We start from the raw sequence: 6,000 nt of genomic DNA, 5'->3' as shown, positions 1-6,000 counted from the left end.
AAGGAAAAATGTTTTTTCTAAGAGTTGAGGAAGTATGAGTGTTTACTCAATGTTGATACTTATGAGGTTTGCATAAGCAAGTTTTTGGATATTGTGTTGTAGACTTTAAGAGTTTCTGTAAACTATGCTCTGTAAACTATGAGAGTTGTAGTTTGTACTATAATTGTTTAAATTTTTTTCCAGTCAACTGAGACTGATGTTTTCTTGATGAGTGCCCTGGGAAACTTGGATACTGCAGATTATTTGGCATTGACTTTAGTATCCTGGCACTGAATGATCCCCCTGACATAATGTTAGCATGCACTACGTCACCTTGGGATGTGAGCTATGAGAAATGTTTTATTTCTTGTCTGAAATTACTGCTGCACACTTTTAACCAGTTCTCCCTTTCCACCTGAGTCATGACTGTGCTGACATGAAGCCTTTCTTGACCAGTTTTTTTCTTAGTTTATGGATTGTTCAAAGACTATTAACGATTCCACAAAAACTGTGGTCTCTGTGGGATTATCACCTTTTTATTAAATACTGAAAAGGGATTGATATTCAGTGTTAGTGTGTTAATTGCAATTGCTCAGTGACTTTTTTTTTCCACACCAGCTCTGTCCAATAACTTTTATTCATGGTCTGGAAGCATTAATAATATTCAGTCCAGTGCTGTAGTTAAAATGGCTAACGCAGTAACTTTGCCATAGTCTTCACCAACAGGTGCTCCAGACACACCATCCAAATCAAGGAAGACAAAGGCAGGGACTGGGAGGATGCAGACACACCTAACTGTAGGAAAAGATCAAGTTCAAGACCACCTGAGGAACATAAAGATGCACAAGTCCATAGGGCAGGGTGAGATGCATCCACAGATCCTGAGACAACTGGTGAATGGAGTGGCTAAGCCCCTTTCCATTCTATTTGAGAAGTTGTGGCAGGCCAGTGAAGTTCCCACTGGCTGGAAGAGGGGACACATAACCCCCATTTTTATAAAGGGAAAAAAGGAAGGCACAGGGAATTATAGGCCAGTCAGCAGCATCTCTGTTCCCATCAAGATCACGGAGCAGATCCCCCTGCAAACTATGCTAAGGTACATGGAAAACAAGGAGGTGGTTGCTGACAGCCCTTGACTAAGGGCACATTTTGTCTGACAAATCTGTTTGCCTGCTATGACAGGGCAACAGTGTTGGTGCTTAAGGGAAGAGCAACCCATGTCATCTGCCTGGACTTGCACAAAGCATTTGACACTGCCTCACATAACATCCTTGTTTCTAAACTGGGGAGACACGGATTGGATGGATGGACCACTTGGTGGATAAGGAATTGGATGGATGGTCCCACTCCAAGAGCTGCAGTTAACAGCTTGGTGAATTTTTTTCAAAGAAATTCCAAATAGAGTTAATTGGCCAAATACAGGAATAATTGGCTGAAAACCTCTGGAATACAACCTTGAGGGACTCTAATGGCCTCTAAAATAAAAGCAATATACATTTTAATCCCTGTAGTATTCTCAGACCTCGTTCCCACCAAAAAAAATAAGGAAAAGGTTCATAAATTCAGTAGAAGGTAGACAGGACCTAAAAGCTTTTAAAAGGAACAAGGTGCAGTGTGTTAATGATCTGTAGATTAGTGGTTCAATTTTGAAATAAGTGCTCAAGAAAATTTTGCAAATAGTTGGAAAAATAAACATAACTGACATTTCTCTCAAATTGTCATGGAATGCACTCCAGCTGTATTTATTATACACATTTTCCCCATGTGCCATGTGCTTGCATTCTTTTGTGATGAATGATGTTGCCGTGTGTTGGAGTCTTCGTGCTATCTTTCTTTGAATCAGGAATGTGGAGGAGGTTATTTGAGAACAAAATACTGAAGGACCTCCTCTAATATTGTTGAATTTGTAGAATGGAGCTGAGCAGTGGCTGAATGGCTTTGTTTAGGAGAGTTCACTGGAAGCAGAACACAGCCTGCAAATGCTACAGAGGACTCACACCTTGCTGCCCATTTTACCATGTCTACAAGAACTGAGGATCAGAACTCCATCTGTTGTTGTTTGATTTTTCACTGGAAGCCTTTGGACATAAATGTTACCTTTCTGATAAGGCAAATTGTGGGCCTGGGCCATGCCTAATACTCCTATACCCTACAGCAGCAGTAAATAATGCATTACCATGAATCACTTCAGCTTCATGGAAATTAATAAACTTGGCTACTACCCAAACATGGAGAAGAATTTCACCTTAGGGAGGCCTCCAAATCCATCACGGAGCATACAAGAAAGCAAGCTGATCTTGTGGCATGCAGCAAATGTAAAGATCCAGTTTCAAAAAGGGAAAGAAATGATACAACATGTAATGCCATAAAAGCCATATGCCATTGCACAGGATATTACTCACATGGCAGAGATCCTCACAGTGACATGTACTTTGATTGCTATTTTACCCTTATGTTGTGACTGAATGCTAGAATTAAAGGAAAAATTATAAAGGTAAACAGCATGCAGCTTAAGTTAAAAGAGAAAGCTTCCAAGAAACACAAGTTCATTTGTGGGAAAAGCTTTCTATTTCTGGATTTTCTTTTGATTTCAGTTTTCTCATAAACATGTTGAATTTTGAAACTGGTTCTGCATTTTTTTTTCCAATGGAAAAAATAAATGATCTGGCATCCCAAGTCTCCTCTTCCTAGATGATCTTCTCTCTTCCTTAGTGTGCTGTTGCCACTTGGCCAGCATCGCTTTCTGATTTTCTTTCTGACCTCCTTCTCTTGCCTTCCTGGCAACACAGTGGCTCACTTGGGGATTGTTTCCTTCTCTGACCCCAGTGAAAAGCAGTGGTTGGAAAACTTTCCTAGGATGTGAATGCAATGGCTTCAGCTCTTTGAGAAAGATCCAGCTCTCCCACTACTGGGCAAACACTGTAATCACTCAGCTGTTATGCAGAAGCTGCATTTTTCCTGTTCTCTGTAATAAAGTCAGTGCCAACATTTTCTTCTCCTCCCATGTTCTCAGCGCTAAGGGTAAATATTCTGAGAAGGTGTAGGGGACAAATGCCCTTAGGGATGGATGTAGAATTTAAGGGCCTGTCTGCCTAAATCCAGACTGCAACAGAGCAGAAGATGAGGTGCCTGGATCGCTCCCCAGACTGAAAGGACAGAGTGCTGTGCTCATAACAACACATGCCATCACTGCAGGCACTTGCAGGATGGTCATGACATGCTGACAGATGGAGACACCTAGGAGCTTAGGTGATTTGACTCTCAGTTACACAAGCAGAATTCCAGCACAAGAAAACTTACAAGCTATGTCTGTAACACTGACTACAACATTCAGCGAAGTGTTTGTTATAAAGTACCCAAATACACTTTAGGAGAGTAGATTTGAGTGTAGAGGATGTTGATGGGAAGTAGGCCTGGAAGATGACTTTGCTGATGCAGTAGAAGAAATATTATCAGAGACCCTGTATGTTCAGTCTCTGGGATGGTGCAGTGGGTTGTCCTTGGCTGGATCCCAGGCACCCACCAAAGCCTCTCTATCATTCCTCTCTGTAGCTGGACAGGGCAGAGAAAATAAAACAAAGGTTCATGGGTAGAGATAACAACTGGGAGAGATCACTCACCAAATACTGCCATAGGCAAAACAGGCTGGAATAGGGGTGATTAAATGAATTTATTACTAACAAAATCAGAGTAGGATAATGAAAAGCAAAACAAGACTTAAAAAATATCTTCCCCTCATCCCTCCCTCCTTCCCAGTTTTATCTCCAGCGGTGCAGGGAGATGGGGAAAGGAGGTTAAGGTCATTATGTCTCTGCTCAGGGAGAGGAGTCCTTCACCTGCTCCAGCATGGGGTCCCTCCCATGGCAGACAGTTTTCCATGAACTTTTCCAATGAGAAGCAACCATTCCATGAGCAGTACTCCACAAACTGCTACAATGTGGGTCACTCTTTCTTGCCGTGCACTCCTTCAAAGGACAGGCTGCTCCAGTACGGGTCCCCCATGAAGTCACCAGCCCTACCAGGAAACCTGCTCCAGAACGGGCACCTCTCTCCATGGGTGTGCCTCTCTCCCTGCCAGGAGCCTGCTCCATCACAGGTTTTCCATGGGTTCACAGCCTCCTCTCTGGCATTTACCTGCTCCAGCATGGGTCTCCTCCATGGGCTGCAGGTGGATCTCTGCATGCCTTTGGACCTCCATGGGCTGCAGGGGTACAGATGCCTCACCATGACCTGCACCATGGCCTGCAGGGGAATCCCTGCTCTGGCACCTGGAGCACCTCCTGCCCTCCTTCTGCACTGACCTCGGGGGCTGCTGGGCTGCTCTGCTCACATATTCTCACCCTGCTCTTCTCTGGCCCCAGTTACATCTGCACAATAACATTTTTTTTCTTCTTCCTCAATATGTTATCACAGACTCATTACATCCATTTCTGACTGGCCTATCCTTGGCCAGTGGCACATCTGTCTTGTAGCCTCTTGGAACATAAAGGAAGCTTCCAGCAGCTTCTCACAGAAGACACCCCTGTAGGCCTCCTCCCTAGCAACACCTGGCCACACAAACCCAGTACAGAGGGCTGTCTACCTTGGCACTGCTCTGTCCAGTTAGCTGGACAAAGCACAGAGACCATTACAATCAGAGGATGAATGCCCACAAAACAGAGATGAGCTCAAATGGTTTGAGAGTCATAGCATAACTTTTCTAATTGTTTGGATTATAACTAGTGTCTGTGGTCATTTCTGAGTGCTCTTAAGTTTAAAATACACACTCATATACATCTGGAATGGCTTAAAATTGAAAATTAACTCAGCCTTTTCTGTGGAGGAAGAACGTACATGTATTAGTGTGGCACTGGTCTTTGCCAGACTCTTTTTGGGCTAATGATTCAAAGCCCTTGGCTGTTTCCAGGGAGAAGGAAAATAGGGGTGTTTTCTACAAAAACACATTCCTTGCCCTGTACCTAGATATGATGTAGGATCCAATGTGGACGAGCATGAGTCATGTGCTCCACATGCCTTATGGCACTTTGTAAGTAGGCAGTGAAGTGCTGCCTCATGAGTCATCAGCTTCAAGTGAGTGGGCAGTCAGATCCTGCATAAGCTGATTTTTCAGAGCCATTTCTAATGTGCAAATATAGCATGGACAAATTATTTTGGTTTTGTTTTTGTCTCCTCGGCTTCTGTTTCAGCCAAAGCCCCGTGTTGTTAGGCCTGACATATCCTTCAAGTTTTATTTTGTGCCATCCCATCTTTGACATGCTTGTCCAAAGAAGAGTCATCATCTGCTTCTCTGTAAGCAGTTTCCATTTTCCTTAGCATTACAACAGAAACAAAAAAGTGAATGGAAATAGCAAAAAAGATAAATAAACTGTACTATTTCTTCTGCTGTTAGGGCTGCTTTGGCATCAAACTATGGTTCTGTTGAGTCTTACATATTCAAAATATGTATTTTTTCCTTTCCCTAGTTCTCCTTTTAGTGTCATTAGATGATATAAAATGGATGTAATCCTGCTACTTCAGAACTTCACCTAAAACTTCATACAGCCACAGAAATCTTGCCACTTGTTGAGACAGAGCTCCTGCTGCAGCAAAAACACTCTCAACTGAGTTTCAAAGGCGCCTGACTTGTACTCTTTATTCCCAGGACCACACAGGGGTCAGACATGCCCTCCACCTTGATACAAACTGCAGAAAGATGGCACTTTGCCCTCTTCCTTTCTTCTGGATCCTCGGTGTGTGGCACATAAGGAACTCAAAAAATGGCAACTTGCCAGATAATAAGACAGCCAGCTAGTCAAACTGGACTGGACAAGACTATTCAGCACCGCTCCTCGGACTTGGCGTCTCCCAGAACACCATCCTTACTCTGCTGTCAGCTGCCACTGCTATCTCAAGGAGCAACCTGTGCACCACAATGCCTGGTAGAACTGTTCCGCTGTCTCACAAGGCTGTCCTGTTGGAAAGCTGCTAGCAACAAGCATTGTTTTCAAAAGATTTTTCTTAATATAAAAATCGGTATCCAAT

The sequence above is a fragment of the Melospiza melodia genome, chromosome 2 (genome assembly GCF_035770615.1).
Source record: "Melospiza melodia melodia isolate bMelMel2 chromosome 2, bMelMel2.pri, whole genome shotgun sequence".
Taxonomy (NCBI): Eukaryota; Metazoa; Chordata; class Aves; order Passeriformes; family Passerellidae; genus Melospiza; species Melospiza melodia.
The sequence above is the reverse complement of the archived record's forward strand: the minus strand, read 5'-3'. Positions refer to the sequence as shown.